At 41.9% G+C, this 24,745-nt stretch overlaps 1 long non-coding RNA gene across 1 annotated transcript; it reads left to right on the top strand.

Annotated features, from left to right (window-relative positions):
- Positions 1–493: 493 nt before the first annotated feature.
- Positions 494–24,688, top strand: LOC111229812. Its single transcript, XR_002665418.1, has 4 exons — positions 494–514; positions 944–1,066; positions 7,160–7,428; positions 24,584–24,688. It is a non-coding gene; the product is annotated as an uncharacterized LOC111229812 (long non-coding RNA).
- Positions 24,689–24,745: the final 57 nt, after the last annotated feature.

Raw genomic sequence — 24,745 nt, 5'->3', positions numbered from 1 at the left:
TTGGCAGCGACGACGAGTTCCAGATTTTTAGTTGTAGAGGGGAGGAAAGTAGTGAGGTTTACGGATGCGAAGGAGGTGGTGGTGGTGCTGTTGAAGGCACACTGGGTTCCAAAAAAAAAAAAAAAATCACTGCAATGATGCAACGGAGGGGAATCGGGGCTCTTGTGCAGAGTTGGAGAGGCAAAATTAATTTACATTACATGCACTTCACGTAACGTTTCTAAGCGATGCCTTTTGTGAGTGTTTTTTTTCTCCTTCCTCGTACTGTGACCTAAAAATAGCAACATAGTTTTGATCGTGCGCCAGAAATAGACAGACGGGTATCACTTGTATAAAAAGGGAGGCGATCCTGAGCAAACTTGGACGTGCCACTGTAAGCCTACATAATAACAAATGGAGGACTTAATCTGTTGCATTTCTTCCACACTCTTGTTGCGGCTTTGCCCTAAAATCTCAATCTTTCTCTCTGTGTTTCTCTTCCTCCAGTTTAGGACCGGGACGTGCCTGCACCATGGTGAGTGAGACATTTGCACATGCAACGTTTAATTCTGTGTACTTTTGTGTCTTTTCAGTAGTGCATGCTCCTGAGTGCCTGTGCTGTTTCTTTTCTCCCCATTTTTTGCCTCCTCCTCTGTCTCATGCACGCAAAAAAACAAAAAACACTTGACTCCCGGTCCCAGGCATGGATTTAATTGGCATGCTTTACGAGCCATGTTTAACTGTAGAACCGAAGCATAGAGCAACCCTTCCTGCAGAGTAGGAATCACCCTTTTTGGTAAATAAGCAAGTGCAAAAACTCCCTTTGTCTGTTGGCGCTGTTGAGTCTCTATCACATATTTATTTTTTTCCCTCCCATCTCACTGCTTAACCGCGAAAGCGAGGGGAACCCTTCTCTGATGAGCGCTTAAGGACGCCTTTCCCTCCGTTTTTTCTTGCTTTTAAGAGGAGTCGTACTGGCAGAGAAGCGGCGGTGGAGGAGGAAGAGAGGAGTGAAGTGAGGAGCTGTTGCTGCAGCAGAGACCAGGCGCACCGCATGGGGAAACCCGGGAGCTGTCCAGCAGCAATGGTGCTGAAACCACACCAAGTGGCGGTAGTGGGCTGTTACTGGCGGTGGTGTGTTTGTTCATGTGCATGTGTGTGGGGTGGTGGGGGTGGTGGTGGCTGGTGTTGTTCCTGGCAGCCAAAAGCTTTATTTACTCCTGTTTGAAAACCAGCAGCATCTATTCTGAGTGAATCCTCTTTCCTGAAGCGACGTTGGAGGATAAATACTAAGCCCCCCCCCCTCCTTAAAATTCCTGAGGGGAGACATTTGGCTCGAAAAGATGTTATAACAGAGCTTTTCCCGCCCGTACAGTTTGAACGGCCTCTTCGGATGCCATAGGCAGCCAGACAGAGAGAGAGAGAGAGAGAGAGAGAGAGAGAGAAAGAGAGAGAGAGAGAGAGAGAGAGCAGCCGGACCGACTTGGATCAGCTTTTCTTCTGCTCACGTCAGTCCCGTCATTTCCTCCCGTGCCTGACCAACTTTCCTCCCGTGCCTGTCAACCGTGCCTTACAAATCCTTTTTTTTTTTTTTTTTTTTGTGAAGTGAAGCTACTTTGTAATCGCGTTAAAAATGAATAGAAGAAGGTGTCAAGTTCGTTGTATGTTTAGGAAATGTTTGGAAAAAAGTAGCAAAAATAGTTGAGATTTTCAGTGTTTGAATTCAGCAAGACGCGTGTGACTTCAGTGTCTTTTTCGGTTCAAGAGCTCTGTTCACAATAACTTTGCGTCCTCGCGACCAGGAGGGCGCTCAAGAGGCGAAGTGGAGCGTCGCTATTGTCTCCCAGAAAGAGTTTGAAGGAATCACCCTTTCAATTAAGGTAGCCTATCAGTGCTGAATTAGCGACCCGGACCGGGAAGATGATGAATAGGCTACAGGCGTCTGCACAGTTCTGCAGCCCGACTGGGACACAGGACCCGCAATCGACCCCCCCAACCCCATTCCCGCCCGCCGCCAACCGGCCCTTGTTAGTCCCAGTCTGTGCACGACTTTGGCCAATTCTTCCCAGTATTTTTGCATGCAGGCTACGAGGCTACCGTGCCACAGATGGAAAGAAAAAAAAACACACACATCGACCACCTGTCTTTGTCATGAAAAATCCCGATTGCACTTCACCTGCGATAGGCTACATTCCTTCACCTCCCCCAAACACCAAAAAATAGCAACTCTGTAATTCTTCGTCGGTCAAAACGCGTAAATAGCGACTCGAGGGGCGAGATCTTGCTCAATAATTCAATACCGAGCGTGTAATTTCGGTGGAAACAACACGGATTCCCGAGTCGTGACTGCTAAAGTGAGTAATGTGCGCGTTGGCTGCGTCAGGAGAGGCAGTCACTGTGCAGTGCAGACGGTGGGGGAGAATCGTGACTGACTGGGTTGCAAATGAAAAGACCACCCAAAAAAAAAAAATACCCACACCGGGGTGGGGGGGTGGGGAGGGGGGTCTGAGGTCTGGGGTGTGCTTAAGACTCTGGGTTTGCACTAACCATTTCCCTAACACCCCCCTCCCTCCCTCACTCCCCCCTTCAATCCCAAATATCTCCTTTCTCCCCAAAGCTTGTTTTTAGTGTGAGCCCTGCTGCTTGCTGGCAGCCAACTTGAATGCAGACGAGTTTCATCAGTGATAGTGGGGCGGTGTTGATGGAGAGAGAGAGAGGAAGGGGAGGAAGAGGAGGAGGGGAGAAGGGGGGGGGTAGAGGGGTAGGGGGGTATGTTGGTTTGAAGTCAAGCCTGGTACAAACAAGAAGGGGGGGGGCAGAGAGAGAGGGGGGTCCGGATTCAGATCGTGACCCGGCCTCCACCTCGGTATACAGTAACTTGCAGCTCCAGAGGGGGAAGTTGAGGGTTGTTTATAGGGGTGAGATGTTGCAATGGCTTCTGAAAAACTAACGGAACTGTTGCAGGAAAAATAAAAAACAGGTAAGTTTTTTTCCTCTCTATTTAACTATCTCGTTGCTAAATTTTGACGAAAAAAGAAAACACATTAAAGATGGTTTGAACTCAGAGTGTGTGAGAATGAGTGGTTTACGGTCGTGATGAACTCTTTAACTCTTAATGTGATGCTCAGCACTGTGTTGTTGTTTTGTTAAGTTGTACACTGCCGCTGTATAAGCTGTAAACTGTTGCAGTATGTAGTAGTAGCGGTGATATAATAGTCATGCTGCTGTGGTTCAAACCTTAAAAACACCCGCTTGAAATGACTGAAACATCGGCTCCGGACTGAGATTCCAGTCCGGAGACCCCCGTGTCGTTTTCGCAATGGTACCCTCCGGTGAACTGTATAGGTGACCATGAGTCGCCTCAGATGCTTCTTGCTATGTTGTGATGCGACTTGGAGGGGCTGCGCGAGGCTCCCCACACTTTGTCGACATGCACTTGTTATTTTTTTGTTATTATATTTCTGCTCGCTGTGTTTGCATTTGCCATTATTTGATGTCGCTTGTAGCTGGCTTGTGTAAGAAAGGGAAGGGGGGGGGGGGGGGGGGGGGTATTTGTGATGAGGTGAAAACTGCTCATCCTCGCTGTCACATTTCTTGTTTATTATTATTGTCATCATAATTTAGTTTTGTTTATCACGATATGAACCATTCAGAGCGACGGTTGGTTTCGCAGCCTCGCGAGACGCCCTGCTAACGCAAAAAAATAAAAGAAAATGTTCATTAAAAAATAGCCGCATCAAAATGCTCATATCCCTATATGAGTGCATATAAGTATACACTCTCTCTGGTATAGATCACAATTTGGTTAGCCCTGTCTATTTTTTTCAAAAAGGGGGGTCCCTATATGAGCGAGACACCGATTGGTTGATGACGAGGTTTGGTTTGCTCCAATAAGATCCCTCCCTGCTCTCTATTTATTGCCAGCAGTTTACAGCCTTGCTCCCTCCTCACCCAGAGCTCTGGAGCGGCTGCAGAGAGCCAGCGCTTCACTATAGGGAGACACACCACGGACCAGGGAATATAATACAGAGAGAGAGCGCACACTGACAACAAAACGCATCGATGCACAGCTCCCAATGATCACACGGGCTTTGCACATCCGAGCGTTTGGATAAAAAAAAAAAGAAAAGAAAGAAAAGCAAGGAGAGGAAAATATGAGATAAAGACAGAGAGGGAGAGAGAAAGAGAGAGAGAGAGAGAGGGGAAGGGGGATATGAGAAACGAATGGATGAGGGAGGAGAGACGAGAGGGGAGATAGAGGAGAATTCAAACTGGAGAAGGAGTGGGGAATCAAAGCGAAAGGACCTTGGACAGCTCTCAGTTGCAGCAGCAGCCTTGGCATCCGGAGACCCCCCCCCCCCTCTCCTTCTTTCTCTCTGTCTCTTCCTCTCCATCCTCCGTCCATCCTCTCCTCCTCCTAGCGCGCGTGTGTGTTAGTGTGTCTGTGTGTATGTTGGAGGGACTCACTCGCCTCGGGTTGCCGATGGCTGGAGATACAATCAACCGAGCCGGGATGGGAGATAAATTCACGGAAGCGAAAAGAGAGCAGGCTCCCCGTGTCACGGAGTCTCCGTCGGACGGCGGCATCAGCGGCAGCGGCAGCAGATGATGATAATGTCCTTCACGAATCTTTTTGCGGTCTGGGCTTGCTGTTCATAACTATTAATCTGGGAAGCCCTTACCCCAAAAAGCATTTGCGGAGGGCGCAATCGCCGCGCCGACACATCGACATCGGAAGAGGCTCCACTCGTGGAATTTTACAATCTTTATTTTTTTAAGGGCTTGTTCCTTTTTCTGCTCGAATTTGCTTTTTGCTATGTTGTTGTCATTATTTACTCTTGTTATTTTCGCCATTGCTATAGCAGGGGCGTTTTTGTCATGGTTTCTTTTCAGCCCTTACGTGTGTCATTTTTTTTTCTAGTCAACAGTTTTCTTCTTTGTTAGAAATTGTGGCGAAGCTCTGCAGCCACGTCGCACCCAAGTTTTGCTCAAACTCTTGCGAGCTTCAGTGTCCTGAAAAAAAGATTATTTTGGTATTTCTGTCAACAAACATGTCGTCAGACCCAAAACTTTGAGCCATGCAAGATTAAGTCATAATTTTAGCCAAACACACACACCCCCGGCCCCCGCCCCTCCAGCCCCCCGTCCCACACTGAACAAGAGACAGTGGCCCCTAGCAGAGCAGAGTGTAAACACGGGGAGACCCTTGCAATGAACAAGTTGCACGTGGGCAAACCAGTGGAGGGTGGTGTGTGTGTGTGTGTGTGTGTGTGTGTGTGGGTGTGTGTGTGTGTGGGTGTGTGTGTGTGTGGGTGTGTGTGTGTGTGGGTGTGTGTGTGTGTGGGTGTGTGTGTGTGTGGGTGTGTGTGTGTGTGGGTGTGTGTGTGTGTATGTGTGTGTGTGTGTTTTGGAGGGGGGGGGTGCCACTTTTCTTGGACGTCAGTGAACCCCTAACCCCGTGTAAATGAATGTTAGATACACACACACACACACACACACACACACACACCCCAAAGTGCATATGCAAGGGATTCCCCAACAAGCCCATCCTAACATAGGGAGAAGCCCAGATTGGCAGATGGAGAGGGATGAGGAACAGCTGCAATCGCTGCCTCATACACTGACCGAGTAGTGACTCTGTGTGTGTGTGTGCGTGTGTGGCCTTCGTGCGAACATCCACGCACCCTCCCTTTTAACACAAGCACACTGGAAACGCACACGTGTCTCCCTCCCAGTTTTGTGAGTAGTAGTTAATCCACCTCAAGCATCGCCCACCACTGTTCCCTGTCAACGTTCCCCGCAAAGAGCACACAGAGAACCGGACACGACCACGTCCTTTCAGCCTGACCCACCACATTCAAAACAAAACAGGAGAAGGAAAAAAAAAAGATCAAACCCAAATTTTTGCAGCTTAACGACTCAATCAATATACTCACAAGTTCTGCAGCGCAGCAAAACTCTGGCTTCCAGAGCTGTATATGTGAATGAGGCGTGACGTGTGCACGCAAAGTGATCATACAGATGAAAACAAAACCGGGAGAAGAGCACTGCCTGTCTTAAAAGACAGAGTAAAAAGAGGCAAAGAGGATGCAATTCAATTTAGCCTCGAGAAGAAAAACACATGCAACTTTATTCTCAGTTTGTTCTCTGCTGTCCCAACACAGTTTCAGGAAGCATCAGTGTGAATAATCATAATTCATGTCAGAGTATATATGCAGTATGAGGCCAAAAAAAGGAGCCAGGTGTAGGAAGCGTAGGTCCACTCATTAATGACCTCCAGCATGAAATGATAGCCCCTCCTTTTACGCCGCAAGACCTGCAAGTTACAGGCCTGACGCCTGGCAAGAAAATATATTTGTCAGGATGGAAAAAGTGCACGTCAGAGAGCTGAAAGTGACGTAACTGCAGTCACCATTAAAGCGTTTAGATGGCCGGTCACTGTATGTTCTGGCCACGATGTAGAGATACCCCAAAAGTAAACTAGGGAGTTAAACAAAAGCGAGCAAGGTGAACACACGTTGCTAAAGAAAATCCCAGCATGTGTCTCAGTAATTTCCGAGAGTGACATTTAACCCAGCCCATGAGCAAAGCCCTGGAACCCGGTGAGGCCCGTGCAGGCTGCGGGTGCGTGTACGACCCTGCTCCTCTCTGGTCACCAGAAAAAACGCCATCGTGCAGGTTTCATTACAAACTCTGAGGCGTGTGTTAGAGCAGGACACACGTGCCGTCAATGGATTTTAATGGACAAAGCAAATCAACACACCCGGAAACGACAAAATTAGACACAAGTGACGTTATTTTCAATAAGTAAACGGCTTGACCTCTGACCTGTGGAGCTGCCATGAGTTTCTCAGCGTCAGCCACAGCTGTGTGCAGGACGCGGTTCTCTGTTGTTGTGTGTGTGGATGTAACTGGAGGTAAACTTACCTGTGCATCTCTAAAGGGTGACGTAATTATTACACTTTTTTCCATGTATGGATTTGTATCAATCTGGCGTTGTAAACAGTTTATGTTTGTGACTGTGTGGCGCCGTCTCATCACCACCGGCTGCAGGTCGTAAAGTTCCCCCACCTCTCCCCAAATCCCCTCTTACACCCTCTGTCCTGTCCGTGTAGGTCCTCAGACTAACTTTACAGACGGTTAAATCTCACCACGCGTGTCTTGTCTTTCTGTCTTGCAGGAGGGAACAATGACAACTACAAAATACAAGATGGAAACGAGGTGACTTGTGTGCCCGGGTGGACCCCCCACCGCCCCTGCTGCTGCTGCTGCTGATGGTGATGATGCTGATGCTGTTGGAGCCCCCAGCTGTGCGCCAGAGAAAAAGGGGGGACCCACGTTTTGGATGTTTTCACTGAGGAGTGCACAGACAGAAGGAGAGACACCGACCGAGCGCCCGGCCGATCTTCCTCCTTCTCGTCCTCCTCCCTCTTCCTCATCCCGACAAAGGTAATTGCACGGCCTGAGATGTGTTAGAGGATGAGGATGACGTCAAACCCAAATCACCCTTTAAATTGCATTTTGCGTAAGGCTCGTAATGACTGCTGGGTGCATGCGAGCAGGAGTTGTGTCTGCGCAGGGGCTTGTGGCGCTGGATTATCTTCTCTTCTTCTTTTATGTCTTCTTATCACAGGCCTTTAAATTATCCAGAAACCTGCTTTGTCTGCTGTATGTTCAATGTCTGTCTTAAACGTAGAGGATTCATGTTCTCATGATGGTTTGAGACGCTCGGTAAAAACACAACAGGCCGCGTAATATTCCTCTGAAATATCTGTTGGAAGGTCTTGTGGTGTGTATTAGTGAGTTAAGAGTCTTTTCATGTCAGTATAATATTGGGTTGTAGTTTTGTTGTGACACAGAAGATGACCCCGGCGACATTTTGCTTGTTATAATCCGGAACTTTGAATCGTGCTTTGCTGTTGTCCTGGATCTTCAACATACGTCCATCATGGATCATATGAATAGCCTATATATGTTATTATATTTTATAACAATATTATAATATTATAGTTGTCACGTCTAAAATCAGCCATCTGGTTGCAGTTGAACTTTTGTTGTTACTGGGTCATTGAGCTGTATTTCAGTCTATGTGATGGCCTTTAAGTTATCCAGTGATTACTATAAATGTCTGTTGAGCAGGCGTGCACGTATGACTGACTGTAACATGCACTTTATAGCTACTCTTTGTTTTTGGCACCAGGAGCTGTAGAGTCCCCGTTCTCCCCCACTCCGTCCCCCCAAATACCTGCTATGTCACCTCTCAGTGTGAGTCATCATATCGTAGACAGTTCAGGCAACACATCGACGTTACGTTAGAGTTACTTGCCCTTGTAATAACGCTGTAGTTACCAGCACGAGCAGAGGAGAAATAATTCAGGCCAAAATGTTCTGTAGGCTATTGTAATAAAACAGAAAGTGTTTCTTTACATTAGGGTTTTTATTATTGCAGTAATGATCAGTTTCCACTGTAAATCCATGAGTGAGATAAAATATAAATTTATGGCAAATAAGATCATGTTGATGTTGGCTGATGGGGTCGCCAGGCTCGTCCTGACCTGCTCCCTCCAGACGCAGTTGGAGACATGTCATGGCAGCCAGTTTGCATCCCTGTTTCAAAGCATTTGATGGTGCATTCAGGTGCTCCTAAACCCTCTCTTCTAAGACAGGAAGTGATAAGGACAGTGGCTTTGACAATCACTTTGCCCGGGAACAGCAACAAAATGGATGCTATAGATGTTTTAGCACGTGTGTGTGTGTGTGTGTGTGTGATGTGTGAGTGAAAACACCAGTTGATATCCTACAAAAAAAACATGATTTTTTTTTAAATTGTACAGTGAAAAATAGTACAACATTTATTTTTGTAACATGCTGTGAATTTGCATTTTCAATTCATACCCTGCTGTAAATATAGAACCTTATGACAGCAGGTTTGGGTCATTTTTTTGTGTTCTCAAAATGATCAAGTCTAAAGTCAGGGTGACTTATTTTGGGTTATTTTGAGACAATTCACCTAAATTAGTAAAACATAATCATTTTCTTACATACACCTGGTGGCCTGTAGTGTAGCCATGCGGATATTCTGGTTTTATTTGTCCAGGTTTTGAAATTTCCATCTCTGATATTTTTGCCTATACCCCAACACAATGGAGGTGAATGGGATTTTGTGGTGAGTCCTCATTTATCAGGATAATCCACCAAACACGCTGTCAACAGTTGTCTCTGGGATTATTTCTTCAGTAGAAAGTAGTTCCAATGGAAACTGTTGACAGTGAGGTCTGTTTATTATCCAAAGAAAGATAAATTGCTGTTAAATTTCAAAATACATTTTTCCAATGTTGAAAGCACTGCAAACCAAACTCCATTCACCTCCATTGTTTTGGGCTGGTGGAAGAAATCTCAGAGACGGATGCTCAAATTACCAGAGATACATGAGAAAACATGCTTAATTTGAATTTTGGGGGAAGTAGTCCTTTAACTGTACATAAAATAACTGGCCATGTAGAATCATCACAGTTGTCATTTTTTACATCAATTATAAGAAAAAGGGAAATTTCTTTTTGATAAAAAATAAGTGTAATTTTTCTTGTGTTTGTATCATGTCACAGCACAGAGCTGTGATGTTTATGGGCTATTTAGGGCTTCATTGAAATCATTTGCTGTTGTTCTGGTGTTTTATGTCATTGTGGTGATAGATTATTCTCCCTGACTTGTGTCACTTCATTGTGTGTCTTTAAACGTGATGGTCACATTGTTGCTTCCTTCTTGTAAACTGAGCTCAGAATAATGATATTTCTCACTCCGTGACTCAAGTGGGGATGCAAAATGGTCAACTATCAAATTGAGGGGGTTATTTGGTGTGTATTTTATATCAGTGGCTACAGTTCAAGCTTTTGATGCTATGTGGTGTCATGTGTGTGTTGTGAAATAAGATGCTTTTTTTTTGGCTGTTTTAACTCGTACATTTAAAACTGCTAATAGACTGACTACAGCTCAAAGCACAGTAACGCTCTGCCTAGAGGATGTACCCATAATCTCATCATAAGTGTCCATAATGATGTATATGTCTCATGACGTTAGATTATTTACCTGCTACAGCTCTAAATATACTGAATGAATAATTACTGCTGTAAATCACAGCATTGGTGGAACCTTTTAATAGCATACTATCTTAAATATCACGCAGTGTGTTTTACTTGAAACAGAGTTTGAAGAGAGGGCGTATCTGCCCTGACGTCACCCCACCTGTGTATGATAAATCACAGCATGCTCCTAAATATCCACTGACAATCTTTTCCTCTTGTTTAACACGAGCTACCAGTCCAAAGCTATATTTAGGGAGATGACGTCATGGTTAAAACTGAGACCAAGGGGCTTTGAAGATGCAGGCTACAAAAAGTCAGGAGTTACAATCAACTCTGTGTGCTAATAACACAACACACACGCACATAATGCACTGCATTATAACTTATTATCAAAAATATCAAATATTTATTCATGCATTCAACTTTAAGGAATATACATGTGTTTCCTACAGAGGTGCTTACATCTGCTGTCTCATGAAGACCATATGTTGATGCAGCCAAAATTCCTGTGGTTGACTTAATCCTAACATTTATCTTTGAGGGACTTACCATAGATTCCATTTTTTCCAATTAACTTGACCAATATCATCAATAGACAATATATAAATACAAATGATAATCATGGAACGCTTAGCTTCAATTATTTGTTGATCAGTGAGTGGAACCCATTACATTTTTTTAGAGAGGGAATTAATGTTTGCACAGCTCTTCACCCAAGTGGAAAAAAGTCATGCGTTGACTTAATGTCTAACTAATATGTTTTTTTTTCACAAGCCCTGTAAATGACAGCACATTTGTTCAGTCCACCTCAATCCTCCATGTTGAATTGAAGTTGTATTAGTATCACCTAATCATTTATTGTTTGTGGGGGAGGTTGTTTGTTTCATTTTCATTTAGTTTTTGTGCTATAGAAGGAGAGAGACATCATTGGTGTGTGCAGGTGGGCTATAATGTTACAATCAATCCACCTTCCATTTGGTCTTCAGTGTGTAATATACTAGTGAGCTACTAAAGCTGACCTAGCAAAACATTATTATTATCATGTTTTATTATGTATAATGTATTATAATGTATTATTATTTTTTCAGGTGCTTGAAAATGTGATTTTAAAGTCTGGTAAAATCGGTCAATATATACAATGAAAAGACCAACGCCCACAGTGTGTTCTTACTAATAAGTATCATCTGTGTTGCCAAAGCCTCATATATCTTATTTCCCGGTGTTATAGAGCTCAATTGTTGTACTAAATGTATTAAAAACACACCAGTGAGCCACACTGTTACAGTGAGTGACGTGTTCCTTCATTACAATGAACATGTTCACTGTAATTTATTTTGTGTCAATCCCACATAAACAATTGTGCTGCTGGAAATACTCTATAGTGAACCAGATGTATATCAATCCGCAACTGAAAATAGACCTCAACAAATGCAATATTTATTCCTCTTTGAGTCCCATTTTTTAAAAACTACAGTGCTGTGTTGATTTAAGAAATCACTGAGACTTTCAAAAAATTAAAATATATATGAAATATATATGGGATTGATGCTGTGTGTAACAAGCAGGGTAGAGAACTAACTGACACAGTGCTGACTTTGGTCTTTTCAATGGATTTGTTAGCAATTAGAAAAGATGTTATAATCCTAATCCTTGTTCTTTAAGAATCTTAAAATGACAATGAAGTGAGGCATTTATCATAATAATCTGTAATTTATTTTATAGGTGCATCAATATTTCTCAGTGTCAGAAGTTCCAGTGCAAAATTCATAATTCTTTTTGATGTACGTGTTTTAGATTACAGTACATTATTACAGTTAACTCTAGTTAATTAGTTCATTAACTCTAGTTTGTACATATTCTACCAAAGCCCCAAATCTTTATATCACAATCCAAAGAAAGTGATCGCCATACTTTTCATATCCATCTTGAAAGTTTTTACTTTTTGTTTAATAACAGCCAAAATGCTGCTGTGATAATTTACACAGTTTACACCCTGATTAAATGATTTTAGGTAAGGTTAGGTTAAAGCTGTGGTCATGGTTTTACTACTTTTCTATTAATGAGCTATTTGTAAGTTTTGCTATTTCTACAAAGCCAACGTGAGCATTAACAGCTGTTTACTTACCAGCCTACAAGAAATGCTGTGAGTTCAGCACAGGGGGGAACGTCCAGGGTTGAAAAATGAAGCCAACACTGAAGTACCAAAAACTGCTGTTCCTCTAATGACCACTAGAGTCTGGCTCCAAAAGCGAGTCAGTCCCCATTCACTCTCATGTTAAAATGTCCAACTTTACAGCAGAAGTAAACATGTTTACAGCCTGGTACAAAATACTGTTTTAGTCTCTATAGCTAATTCCCTCCTTCATGACAACTGTATGGGGGGCGAATTTTTATATAACTCACCTGTTTAAATTTTACTAAGGTTTAAAGTAAAGTTTATGCTTGCCACAAACCTGCATGCACCCAAGTCTCAGCTTCACACACATCCCACTTCTTTGCCCATTTTTGAATTAGCGAGGAGTTAGATGGAGTCAGACACTGCCAAGATGGATGCATGCAGTCCGGGGCTACATTGTTGTCTGTAACTTCTAAGGAAGTATAGCGCTGCTCAGAGGACATATTCTAACCTCTTGTTTTGCAAATGCAACAATGCCTGAAACTCTTGGCAAGACTGGTAATTAAACAGCTGTTAATGCTAACTTTAGCTACGTAGCAATAGCAAAACTTACAAATAGGTCTTTTAAAAACATCCATCCATCCATTAGCTAAACCGCTTATCCTTATAGGGTCACGGGGGAGATGGAGCCAAAAAATCCCAGCTGATATTAGGCGAGGGCGGGTTACACCCTGGACAGGTCACCAGCCTATCACAGGGTTGACATATAGAGACTAAACAACCACTCACGCCCACATTCACACCTATGGATGCTTTAAAAAAAAACTAGGTCAAAACCTAGTATATGGCTGGACCGTGTATGATTAATGAGCAAAATTACGGATGTAGTTGAAAACTTGTTAAGGATTCGCTGCAGCTGACATCATCACGTCGTACTTGCATTCTGCCTAATGTCAGCCGGTTTTAGCCCTTTATCTGTTTGCTTATCTCACATATACAGTATTTTCATTCAGTCAAATTAGCAATAACGCTGTTCTCATTTACATGTTTTTCTGTTTATGTTGTCAGACACCTGAACAAGTATGAAATAGTCACTGAAACACGGCCCATTAAGATTACATGTTAACAAGTGACAGAATATGTTTCTTGTTTTGTCTCTCACACAATGCACAGCCTCCCTATAGGTAACAAAGCACTCCTCTGCAACTCATTGAACAGAGTAGACACAAAGAGAGGTGTGCCTCTCACTTGCGATGCAGTACTGGCGACTCTTTTCTATGGAAAATAGTTAAGGTTTGTCCGACAAATGTTTCTAAATCTAAATGTTTCTGAAGTTTTTAAATCTAGTGACAAAAGCAATGCAGGCTGCACATGCCACCTAATAGAAACTGTTTCAGCCAGTTCATTTTGAAAGAGAAGTGGCCAATGGGGAAACCTTACACTTGACCAGCTGACCATTGGTGTAACTTGATCACTCACGTCTGTCACTCATTCAATCACAAACTCATCATCATCAAAATCACATTTATAGGGCTGGCCCCCCTGTTGTGGGGTCGCATGGCCATTCCTGTGAGGGTGTCTTTTCTTATAGATGTAGCTCCTGTAAGTCAGACTTTTTGTTATACTCAAATAATTGTTTTACTCTAGCCTCATGATCTAGCAAGCCCTTGAAAGTCTGGGAAGTATCCACTGAGAATGGATTGATAGATTGATTGATGGTGAACCTAAACTTAGAACTGTTACAATTAGGTGTGAATGAATCACAAAGCACATTTGTGCAACTATCATCATACCATGTCTTTTCACTGATTGCACTTAAAATATATTAAGAAACTGATTTGTGGATAGTTTATAAGAAAAGCCGATAACTCTCTCCCAGTCTAAAAATTTATAAAGACTGACAGCCAATCAAGTTGGAAAGAGTTCAGGATTTTGATGAAACCCTACTTTGTCATTTTTCAGCCAAGTACAATGGTCCATTCCCTTCACACTGTAGTCCTTGTTTCTACTAACTCCCGCTGTTGGCCTGAGCGTCCTGTAGACTCTTAAACACAGTGAGGCATCAGCCACTTCTTGTCACCGTTTGGGGGTTCACCGTCAGTAACTTGTGCTGAGGTTCATGCTCATATATCGGACCACACCACCATCTTCTCTGTCTCCCCAGCCAACCACCAGGAATCACTAGTGCAGCAGCAGGGACCTGATCCCTCACTGGCCTCCCACCCGTGAGCGCTGCCCATGTTCTCTAGAACAACACATAGAAGCGTTTTCTGATCTGATGCCACATTATTTGTCAGTGCCTTCCAAAAGCATTACAAATCACTGTTGAAAAATAAACACGTTTTATAATTTGACAGTGCTACCGTTAAGGTTGGATTAGGTTTAGGCACAAAAATGACTTGGTTATAGGTTTAGGGAATGATCATGATTCGAGGTAGAATAAGTACTTGGTTAAGGCTGGGGAAACATTGTAGTTTGGGTTAAATCAATAATTCATTAAGGCTATAGTGGATCTTTGTTGTCATGGTTATAATAATAAATATATGAGTAATGTTAAAGTGGCAATCTCGAAGATTTCACTCATGGTCATTGATCACCTGTAGTTACTGGTGGTAACAGCTAATGTGGTTTAATACTAGTGGTCACAAAATTGTCGTATTAATAAAGAATTCAGGCAATAATTGGCCTTTATCCATCATTTAGTGAGCAAGCGTGATTTGATTTTATATGCTACACATAGCACGAGTATGCAAATAGCAGGGCACAGTGAAAGATGGTTACCTCGCTGAGAAGTTGGTGGTGTGCAGCCTGTCGCTTGCAGCTCTTCATCTTACAGCTGACTGTGGCTGCTTGTCCTTCTTCCACAACTCCCTGCAATATCTCAAACGGATCCACCGTCTAAAAAATTGCAAAAATGACCGTTGTCTTGTTTTGTAGACACATTTTTGATCAACGACAACAGTGAGTGCTAAGCTCACTGACAAACACATTGCATTTCCTGTGACTACTACATAATAAAAGTGAACTCATGTTTCGACAGTTTAATACTTTTAATGTAAAACTGCAACAGTAGGAAATGTATGGTTTCCATTAGCAGCAACTTAATACAGCAATTTTTCCATTGCTAAAATATAAATATTGCAATACTTTCATCAGTGGGCTATAGGCTCAAAAACCATTGTGTTACCCCATTCTGCGATTGACAGTGACTTAACAGACATTTTTTCAATCAAAATCTATGAGATTTCCACTTTAAGTAAAGACCGTGTTCATACTTTAACAAGAAACAACGTTGAGTGTGGGTTGAAAATGGGAAACCAGCTGGGGGCCCCTGTGTTAAAGTTTGATGTTTTGATGACCTATTCATCTTCCCCAATCTCCTCCCTATACACTGACTTTGCCACTCTATAATAAAATCACCTGACTCCCTTGCTGTCTGTTTTCTGAGTGACGAACAGCCAGGCCAACCACACTGTAGCTTGGTAAAACTCACTGGTAAATGCAAATAGCCATGGTCAGTCAGCGCTGAGATGAGCTGAACAGATGGTCAAATTCTGACAGTATTTCATAAAAAATAAACTTCAGCCACTGGCCTCTAATATTACTATCCTTAGGGAGGCTGGCTGCCTGATGTCCAACGGTTATGCTACGGTTCCCCAACATTTTTGTGTCTTGTAGCTTCCTACCTTAGTGGAATGACCACTGGGTGTTGTGTTGTTAATAAAGTTGAAACAGCAACAACAACAAAAAAAGTTTGGTCCAGGGGTCCAGGTGGGCCGTGCTGGGGGCATAGCTGAGGGCAGTGACTATAGTAAAGCTCAGTTTCTCAGTACACGCTGTGTGCATTTCTGTGTGGACTGAGGGTTTTGATACTTTCACAGTATTAATATACTCTGCTCAAAAAAATGAAGGGAACACTTAATCATCACAGCAAGTCAGTTAAACTTCAGGGATATCAATCTGTCCATTCAGGAAGCACAAGTGATTGTGAATCAGTTTCACCTGCTTTGGTGCAAATGAAGGTGACAACAGGTGCAATGGAGAGGCAAAAGCAAGACAACACCAAAAGGGAACGGTTTTGCATGTGGTGACCACAGACACTTGCTCTCTCCTGATCCTCCCTGACTGATTCTTCTCTAGTTTTGTGTTTTGCTGGTGTCCTTGTCACTGCTGGCAGCATGAGGAGGTACCTGCAGCCCAAACAGTTAGTCCAGCTCCTCCAGGATGGCACATCCATACATGTGGTCGCATGAAGGTTTGCTGTGTCTCCTAGCACAGTCTCAGGAGCATGGAGGAGATGCCAGGAGACCGGCCGTTACACGAGGAGAGCTGGACAGGGCCGTAGAAGGGCATCAACCCAGCTGCAGGACCGGTACCTGCTCCTTTGTGTGAGGAGGAACAGGAGGAGCACTGCCAGAGCCCTACAACCTGCAGCAGGCTCCTGGTGTGCATGTTTCTGACCAAACTGTCAGAAACAGACTCCATGAGGGTGGCGTGAGGGCCCCATGTCCTCTAGTGAGACCTGTGCTCACAGCCCAGCACCGTGCAGCTTGAGAACACCAGAATTGGCAGGTCGGCCATTGGCGCCCTGTTCTCTTCACAGACGAGAGCAGGTTCACACTGAGCACACGTGACAGACGTGAAAGAGTCTGGAGACGCCGTGGTGAATGTTATGCTGCCTGTAACATCATCCAGTATGATCGGTTGGCGGTGGGTCAGTGATGGTCTGGGGAGGCAGATCCTTGGAGGGTCTCACAGACCTCCATGTCACAGCCAACGGTACCCTGACTGCTGTTGGGTACGGGGATGAAATCCTCCGAGCGATTGTCAGACCTTACGCTGCAGTGGGCCCTGGGTTCCTCCTGGTCCTGGACAATGCCTGGCCTCATGTGGCCAGAGTGTGTAGGCAGTTCCTGGATGGTGAAGGCATTGATGCCATTGACTGGCCCTCACGTTCCCCTGACCTAAATCCAACTGATCACTTATGGGACGTTATGTATCAATTCATCCGAGTTCACTGATGCCCTGATCCAGGTCTGGATCCCCCAGGACACCATCCACCGACTCATCAGTAGCATGCCCAGTAGTTGGGGGCCATACACACTACTGAGTCACATGATAAGTTGCTGTGATGAAATTCAAGCAAGTTGGATCAGCCTGTGATTTCAATTTTTCACTTTGATTTTCGGTGTGATTGTGAATCCAGCCCTTCAGCGGGTTAATGATTTTGGTTTCCATTGACCGTTGTTACGTCATTTTGTCTCAGCAAATTATACAATGAACATCAGTAAAGCAGTAGAACCTAGATCTGCTTTATAAAAAAAAAGACATGGAAATCTCACTTTCTACAATAAGTGACCTTTAAACATAACATATGTCATTTTGGGACACTGATGCTGATGATGACTCTAGAAGAAGCCAGGAGCACTGCTGTGGTTGCAGTGAGTGAGGGCTTTTTCCTACACATCACCCATGTGCTCAAAATGTTTAACCCAACTGAAATAGCATCTGTGCAGATCAAAACCACAATGAGCAAAGTGAAACATTCAAGGCTCATTTTGCTTTGATATAGATATTATCCTTCAAAATAAAAGTTGAGCTGTTACAATTGGCTCCTTTGGTGGAAACATGAAACTAATTGTACACAGAAACACTTACAGTTCATTTACTCGGTGATCATGAGGATTTTTAAACCCCTGAAAATTTGACAGTTGAGATGCATGAGGTTAAGCTTAAAAAAATATACAAAGGTAGTTGTGTCATATAATATTCAGATAGTTACATCCCCCAGCATTGGTTCAGGATGGATATAGATTTATTACTTTTTTTAATTACTCCTAAAGATCCAAAAGATTTGAAGGTAGAGACCTAGTATTTATATATACCCACATATCCAAATATAGTGTTACATCCTTCACTACAAACACTGAATGTGACGTGGAGGTAAAGCTTCAATGAACCATTGCTGCTACAGTATCAGTGGGAAACACTGGCTCCTCTCTCACAAAATGATCCACTGGAATTAAAATCTGATCGTAGTGATGATAGTGAGTCATTACTATCAAAGTTTCTATCTTTAGCTCACAGCTTCAAAATCAGTTTAGATCCTCATTAAGGCTTACCTAAATCTAAATTTGACACAGCAGTACAACAGGATATGCAATAGAAATTTCTAATGGTTATTCATATATTATGGTGTGCATAATGTAGAATCAGGGTTGCGCAATTTGTTACTTAGAACACATGCAGTACATATACATACATTTATATGTATGTTAACATGTTAGTTATGTCAGATACAATGACTGCTGTAGTTGCTTTTTGATGCAATCCGAGGGGAGAGTTTCAACATTTATCTCCAACTGATCTGAAAACGTTTTGAGGGAAACGTAACTCTGGCTGGATTATGGTTTTCGTCAACATAACAAGGAAATATTTTTAATTAGTGTATCTGGTAAACCTCTAAAATTCAGCATCAATACAAAGATTATTGACAGGCATACCAAGTAAGCACAACGTCATTCCCTCTCTCTCAATTGTTGTGTCCTGCCTCTCTCTGGACTGACAAATAAAGACCAAAAACTAATATTAAAAGCAAAGATTATTGACAACATATTTCATTTGTTTTCTGCCAAAATATCTAATCTTGCAATAGAATACAGCATTATTAAGCTTTGTGTATTGTTGTGTTTAGGAACTCACAGCATTCAGTTAAAGTATTATGGTCTGGTTTAATACAGAAAAAAGTTCACAGTGACTTGGACTGCAAGACAGGATGTGTTTATTCACATTTAACCAAAACCTAAAACGTTGCCCCTGATCCAAATCCAAGCAACACTTCAGTTTGCCATCACAACATTAGTGGTTTAGTGATATAAAAACATAATTTCTAGGGGACAATGTTGAAAATTCTATATGTAATCTCAAATACTCTGGTATTACAATCTATTTTTCTGATGTGATGATAAAGTCCAGGGGTTGGACACAATAAAGTCAGCAGCTGTGCAATGTGATGTATTCTAATACAACACCTCTGCATCAGATCCAAACTTTGTTGAGCTTAGAATGCTTTATATTTGTTGAGACTGTGAGACAGGTGTTGATTCAACACTAGGGCCATTTGTAGGTCCAGGGTCACATCTATCTCACATCCATCATTTTTCCAACCTAGTTTAGATGAAACCACGCCCACTTCCATGTGACGAAAGCCTCGACAGACGGACAAAGCCCTAATCCTATCCCCAACCTCAACCAATACGGAAGTGGGCGTGTTGGCGCCAGGGTCAGAGGTGGCGTTGTTATGGACAGCATTATATTAGGTAGCCTGTTGCTGTAAATGACATTTGATGTACTTAAACTACTTCAGTTATATACCACTTGTTACACTTTGTTTTTAAATAATAGATATACTTTAGTATTTCTCTGATTGGCTACTTAGATGAGCACATGAGTGATTTCACCCATTTACATACTTACTTATACCAGTGCAATGCAAAGCAGAACATTAGAGTAGAAGCTTTTTATCAAACATATCAAAACAGATTTTAAGCATACAACAAAACCGTTTAAAACAGGTTCACGTGGAATGAAAACATTGAGCTAGTTAGTGTTCAGTGTGTCTTACCATTGTTTTTGCCTTAAGAACAGAGACTAATAACTAGATTTTGTCTCACAGGTACAAAACTTTTGTGCACACCAATCGTCAGCTTGTCGTCGTGAGTTCAAGCACAAATTTTAAAGAATACATGCTGTAAATTGAGGTATATGATTTGCTGGCACGACTTTTTTGAGGTTAGCTCCGTGTGTTGGGGCTGTAACAGCTGTGAACGCATCACATGTGAACTTACTCCTGATTGGCTCCCTCACAAAGCTGTTGGACTGAAAATTCACCACTCAGCTGGTTTACATCCTTTGAATTAGATGAGGTGCTGATGCCGGCACTAAGTCTGGAAATTCACTCAGTTTAACTCTTTTAGTTCAGGTTGTAACGAAGCAGTATTTATTTGCAGGAATAAGCAGAGCATTCGTTTTTATCCTAAATCTCCATATGATCAAAATTACATGGAAACTGAATAAAATGGCCCCTTTGAGAAGATGTAAAAATCAATTTATTAGCTGTATAGTCAGGACTATGTTGAATCAGGCAGATCTTGACTCAGATAATGTGTGTGTCTCGTGTTTGAACCTGTGAATGTGTGAAATAAAGCATTCATCTCTATTTCATTTTTCAGGCTGTAACTGGTGGAGGTATCTTCCTTTAGTTAGTGGTTGGAGTTAAAAGTTTTAGTTTGGAGAGAAAAACACAGATGTTGGAGGGAATGGAGAATTATCTCAACTGGCTTTCTAAAGCTGAAATAAAGATGTTTACACACATGTAAACATTAGCATAACTGACATTAAAAGGATGGAAAATGTTTTTAAAAAAACCCAGATCCCGCTGGTGTTTTCATGTGCATGCTGACAAATACGGAGTGATCTGTCCTCGACCACAGGAATAACTGAGAAATAAATGAGTTCTTCATGCATGTGGGTATTTCCCACTTAAAGCACAGTATAGAATGTTCACTCTGAAGTAAAGGTTTGTAGTCACAGGGCATGACATTTTTTTCATGAGTCTGACATTAACCAAACCCGGGATAATTAAGGATTAAGATTTTAGTCAGTCACATAAGGTTACTGACTAGTTATCCTTTTTCTTTTTTATTCTCCAGGGAGAAGAACAGCATCATTTGACTGTGCTCTCAAAATCTTCTCTAATATGGTAAAAAAAAACCAAAAAAAAAAACTCTGTCACACCTTTGTGGAAAGTACGAGTGACAAGGCTCTAGATTCCATTTACTATTTAACTTTTACACCGCTCTGAAGTTGTTAACCTTCAGTCAAAAATTTTCCTCTTGCTGCTGTGACTACATCGTTACCATGACCTCAACTTCAACAGTTTTATCTGTTCAGACCTGAAACAAAGTTGTCTGCGTGCATCTTCATCTTCGATCCACAGAAGGTGATCTGTGGTTTTGAGCTTTGTCCCATTTCATGTCATTTTTGTGATCCCAGGTAACCAATACCTGTCTGTTAACCAGATATCAGCAATCAATACTGTGTTATATTAATTAGTAAAAGAGACATGTTAAATTAAAAGCAAAGCTAGTGGGATTTCACTTTAATGACAACACAGTAAATCAGGATATAGCATGATAATTACACGTTTGAATTATAGACATACTGTATATTGTCTTGCAGTAGTCAGATACTGAATGTGACTCATCCTCTGTGGGAGTAATTTTGGGCCATAAACAGGACGTACACAATAATGTTGTGGGGAGTAAACCCACCAAAGTCCAGATATCACACCATTTTTTTTTTTGTTGAAGACAGTTGATCCATTTTTTTTATCTGTTTAATGTAAAAATGATTTTATGAATCATTAAGTAGCATAAAAGTCTTGATCTCTCTGTGTTGAGAACTGGATGGTACTCTCCCTCTCCCTTTGAATGGGGAGGAGAAGGTGTAATTGTGTGTGTGTGTGTGTGTGTGTGTGTGTGTGTGGTGGGGGGAGTGTATCGTCACCACCACTCCTGGTCGTGACTCACAGCGCACAATGCTTTTCGCTCCTCTCCCGAGCATTTTATTTATTTTTAGCTGAGCAACGTTTTATACGCCCGAGCTGTAGGCCTGCACAGAAGATGACACACACACACACACACACACACACACACACACACACACACACACACACACACACACTGAAGAACATGAGCAGAAAATATGTCCGTTCATCCAGACATTCTTATTTCTTTGATATTGTTTTTGTCCGTCAGAGGTCAATCAGATTTCTTTTTGTCATTTACCAAAGTTCATATTACTGAGATGTCAAAGTGTGTGTGTGCTGTCTTTTGCAATGTCTTTGCATTGTCTGCAGATAACAGAGTCTGATGCAGTTTGTTTATGTTGGATAATATTTTCTTATGGTGATATTTGCTTGTATTTCTTCAGTATTACTTAGGAATGACTCCGAAATTGTCGTTGTGGCCCAAATGCAGAGAGCTAACATGACCAGAGTCAGTATCTTAAGACGCAAAGTGCTTTGCTCAGTTTGACAAAGAACAGCTCAAAATAATTTACATAAACGAAAACATCACTCAATGAAAGATTTAGAAGACAACACACACATGTGATGCCTAACTTCAGATTGTAGGTGGTGACTTTCTGCTGTCAAAGTCAGCTTTTGCCTGATGTTGTTGGAACTCTAAAGCTACACATCAGCTTTACACAGTTTTGTGTTTGATCTGACCATGCCATCCGTGAGACATGTGACATACAGGGATCTTACATACTGTTGCTTGCAGCTACATTTCCCCAACACCGATTTTGTATTTGATGGTTTCTTAATGCCAATGCTTCTTCCTGCTTATCTCTGCTATTGGCACGGGAGGGGATACTCAATTGTTTGTGTCATGTTGGGAAATAAAAAAAGATGTCTTCATGTCAAATCAGGTTAAATTGAAAACTAAAGTCCTTTGCACTGAAATAGACGTTTGATTCGTTAGTTGCTGTCGTTACAGCAGTTATATGGGACCCAGACTTCTAAAAAAAACCTTTCTGTCATATTGACGTGCAAATCACCAAATCAATGCTCAGTGGGCTAGTCTCTGTGTTCGTACTGCTTTACATTAACCAGCTCACACTTTGATTTGCCCTCAGCACTTTTGTGTGTTTGATCTGAGCCTTGATATAATCAGAAGGCAGAGAATCTGAAGCCCAGACACAATACATGATAACGTGCAGCAGAGGCCAGTTCAGTTCAGTTCAGTTCCACAATGTGAAAACCACCAAATTAGTCACGGTCAACCACACAACTATAAAAAAATAAAATAAAAAGGCTGTTAGAGGAGCAGTACAACTATTTTAAAATATTTTTTTAAAACAGCATTTTGGTCACTATAGGCTTTGTAAACTAGTGTCTGACACCAAGTTTCAGGTTGGGCTGCATTTGAGAACTTAATGTGTTGAAAATTTTGCAAAGTTTTTTAGGCCAATTGTTCTGGGTTTGATCACTTCAGTACCAACTATCCTCAATTACTCTTTATCTACTGCTTTCTCTTTATAGTTTGAAGGAACAACTTATTTTCTCACTCATCTCTAATACAGAGAGTCTTGGTTTTATTTGACCGGGTTTCATCCCAAAGCAGTGGAGGTAAACGGAGATGTTTGTTTTTGGAAAAATGACATTTAAATATCAAACAGCAGAATGTCTTTATAGAATCACAGTATTTTTTTTGTTTAATTTTCTTTGCTTTAACCACAAAAAAAAATTCCATTCATCTCACCTCACCTCATTGTGTTGGGGAGCAATGAGGCAGAAATCAGAACTCTGACATTGGAAAACCTGGACAAATAAAATAAAACATATGAGATATGTGAGAAAACATTTTCTCTTAAAATATGGGTGAACTGACCCTTTAATTCCAACTTCACCTGCACACTTGCAAAAGCAAGAGCTCAGAGAGCTGATCTCAAGTCTGCCAATTTATCCAGATGGCAAATTCAGAAAAAGTAACAGTCGTGCAAACAAGCCACTTCCTTCCTTTTAGCAAATGGGAAACATGAAGCATACAGTGTTGAGATTATCAAATGAAAAACCGTCTGGAAATTTAGAATAAGACTTTTGTAAAGATTTCGGAATTCATGGATAATTGGGGAACTGGTTTAAGTCATAATCCTTACGATTTTTGTCGATTTGGCGACACCCGTGGTTACCGTGGTAACAGCAAGTCCAGTTCTATACAACAGCAAACAATCAGCTACTTTGTCAGAAATAAGAGAAGCTGGTGAATCAGTTGACATCAGCCAAACCAGTTTATGTTGCTTTATTTCTTCCTTGCAAAATGTTGTTTTGTTTTGTTCACACATTTTTGATGAATAGTCGTGGTTAACACTAACTGTAACAAATACTCTGTTTCCTGTGGCTGCCTCACGATTAAAACACGGTCTTGTGTAACAAAGTAAAAGCAAAGACAAAAATAAAGTACACCTCTAATGTGGTCATCAGTGAGATAAAAACTACTTTACAGAGACATTTACACAATCCAAATACATTGGATGCCAACCATACATATTATCAAAAATAGTGGTTGATTTCATGAAATTCTTATGACTTAAAGTTAGAAAAGAGACATTATTTCATATTGCACTGATACTGACTGCAACTCTCATCTGATCCATTTTTCTTGCTGGTTTCTTATTTCCTTTTTGTTTTTTTTTCCCTCAGTTTTTCTGCATTTTCATCTTCATCCCTCGTCTCTCCCTCTGTCTGTTTTCTCTGTCTCACTTGTGATTCTTTTCTGACTCTGTCTCTCCCTCTCTCTCCCTCTTTATCCTCCTCTCTCATTCACTCTGTCTCTCTCAGGGGCCCGAGGTGAGGATTGACAGAGGGGAAATCCTGACTGACTGAAACCCGGCTGATGACGTCTCCTCTTCCTCCTCCTCAGTTTTTTACCTCCTCTTCCTTCAGTTTCTCCTCTTCCTTCTCTCCACTTTTTGCTTTCTTCTCCCTCCTTCACCCCCTTCT

Source organism: Seriola dumerili, unplaced genomic scaffold (assembly GCF_002260705.1).
Source record: "Seriola dumerili isolate Sdu_G_001 unplaced genomic scaffold, Sdu_1.0 BDQW01000242.1, whole genome shotgun sequence".
NCBI lineage: Eukaryota > Metazoa > Chordata > Actinopteri > Carangiformes > Carangidae > Seriola > Seriola dumerili.
The sequence above is the reverse complement of the archived record's forward strand: the minus strand, read 5'-3'. Positions and strand labels throughout refer to the sequence as shown.